Here is a 2268-nt window from a genome sequence, read left to right as displayed (position 1 = left end):
CTCCTGTCACTTCCTTATGTCCACGTCCCCTGGCCCTATGTGCAATGAGTTTCAGAGGATCAGTTTGTAAAGAGCCTTTGTTGTTCTTCCTTTGCTGGGGTTCCCCCGTTTTGGGGCCATCCCCCCTGGAGCAGGGTGTCCCCCCTTGGTGCAGGCGCAGGGCTCAGGCAGGGCTGAGCCAATCAGAGCGCGCGGCGCTGATGACTCATCAGTGTCCAGGCAGAGCCGCAGCTGCCAGCGTTGCCCAGCTGGAGCCCAGCTGCGCCCCTCCCCCCCGGGCCTTGGCACCCCCCTTGAGGGGAATTTGGGGAGGTGGGAGGGGGGAGCACCAAGGCCGGGCCCCCCCGCGCTGTGGTGGCGGGAGCGGCTGCAGTGGGGAGCGAGTGCGGGCGGAAGCGGCCGAGAGCCCAGTGCTGCCCCAGGCCGAGCTGGCCCAGCTCCATCCGTGCCCCTGCGGTGGGATGCTGTGGGACTGGGGGGGAAGAGGGAGGCGGCAGTGGGTGCTGGGCCTGGGGGCAGGAGGAGAAGGGAAGGAGAAGCAGGGTTGAAGAACAAAACGGTCAAAATATCTATCTGGGCTTTTACAGAAGAAGGAGGAGGAGTGTGAGGAAGAGTTGGGACACAGGAGGAGGAGGAAGAGCAGGAAGAGGAAGCAACACAAGGTTCCATCCTCCCTGTATGTCCAGTCCCAGGAGTGTTGCCCTGCAGGTGACTGGGGAGGGGGATCCACGATTTTCATGGGGCTGAATCTTTATTTTTCTGAGCTTTATTGGGCTAAATGTTGGTGCTTTGTTTTTTTGCAGGGGCTAAATCTTTCTATTCTGGAGGAGGGTTTGGCTGAGTCTTGATGTTTGATTAGTTTTTGATCTGTCTGTTGATGTTCAGAGGATGTTTGAGCTGAATCTTGGTGTTTTGGTTTGTTGCAGACACAAGCTGCCCATTGACTTCCTGAGATGAACTTTGGAAGAAGGAGGCCCCATCCAAGGCGCTCTCCTCTTGTTTTTTCCCCCAAACCAGGATTTTATTTTCCCAAGCTGTGGCCAGATGGAGGAGAAAAAGCTTTGGAGATGCCACACCAGGAGAGGCTGCAAACCCAGCCCAGGGAGCTGCAAGGAGGAAAGATCCCCCCAGTGCCAGGAAGGTGGCCGAACATCCAGCCGGAGCTCAGAGCTGTGGGAGAAGCCCCACAAGTGCTTGAAATGTGGGAAGGGCTTAAGCTACAGGTCCAACCTGCACCGGCACCATGTTATCCACACTGGGGAAAAGCCCTACGAGTGTGGGGAATGTGGGAAGAGTTTCAGCCAGAGCTCCAGCCTGCGGAAACACCAGAGGATCCACACTGGGGAAAAGCCCTATGAGTGTGGGAAGTGTGGGAAGAGCTTCAGCCAGAAGGACCATCTCATCCGTCACCAGGTGATCCACACAGGGGAACGGCCCTACACCTGCTTGGAATGTGGGAAGAGCTTTGGGAGGAGATCTGACCTGAGAAAACACCAGCTCATCCACACTGGGGAGAGGCCCTATGAGTGTCCCGAGTGTGGGAAGAGGTTTCAGCGCAGCTCCACTCTCATCAGACATGAGCGGATTCACACAGACGAGAGGCCCTTCCGCTGCCCCGACTGCGGGAAGAGCTTCCAGCAAAATTCCACCCTTGTCAGGCACCGGCGCATCCACACTGGGGAGAGGCCCTACGAGTGTCCCCAGTGTGGGAAGAGCTTCTCCAGGAGCTCTCACTTGACCCAACACCAACGGAGGCACCAGTAAGGGAAGCCCTGCGAGTGCCCCGAGTGCGGGAAGAGCTTCGTGCGCTGCTCCAGCTCCATCCCCCATGGGAGGATCGGCGTTGGATGATCCCCAGTGACCCCCGTTGGGCAGAGCCCTGGTGATCCGTGGTCCTGGTGATCCGTGTTGGGAAGACACCTGGCTGGGAGGCTCCACATCTTCCTGGCTCCCTGTGGACACCTGGATGAAAGCAGGGGAATGAAAATCCAACAGGATACAGAATGACAATAGGAATTTTTGACTTTATATCCTCAAGAACCTTTTGCCTCAGGAGCTGTGTGGGCAGAGAAAAGGGGGTGACATCAGGATTGGGGGCCTGACGGGAGCACACACGCTCTGTGGGGGCGGATGACACGACCCCCTGCACCCCCCCTCACCTCCTGCGCAGGAAGAAGCTGAGCTCCAGCGCCAGGAAGGTGAAGCCCAATACGGAGACTCCAATCCCCGTCAGCATCTTGCTGTGGGCAGCATTTGACAGCATCCCTG

The 2268-nt window shown here is 58.0% G+C and overlaps 1 pseudogene across 1 annotated transcript; it reads left to right on the top strand.

Annotated features, from left to right (window-relative positions):
- Window positions 1–585: 585 nt before the first annotated feature.
- Window positions 586–1987, top strand: LOC148182336 (uncharacterized; annotated as a pseudogene). The gene is made up of 2 exons (XR_015774788.1): window positions 586–708; window positions 927–1987. The product of XR_015774788.1 is annotated as an uncharacterized LOC148182336 (transcript).
- Window positions 1988–2268: the final 281 nt, after the last annotated feature.

The sequence above is a fragment of the Pseudopodoces humilis genome, chromosome 33, assembly GCF_049639895.1.
Source record: "Pseudopodoces humilis isolate 2021_Gansu_Grassland_sample_001 chromosome 33, ASM4963989v1, whole genome shotgun sequence".
NCBI classification, from domain to species: Eukaryota; Metazoa; Chordata; class Aves; order Passeriformes; family Paridae; genus Pseudopodoces; species Pseudopodoces humilis.
This window is presented reverse-complemented; position numbering and strand designations above follow the sequence as displayed.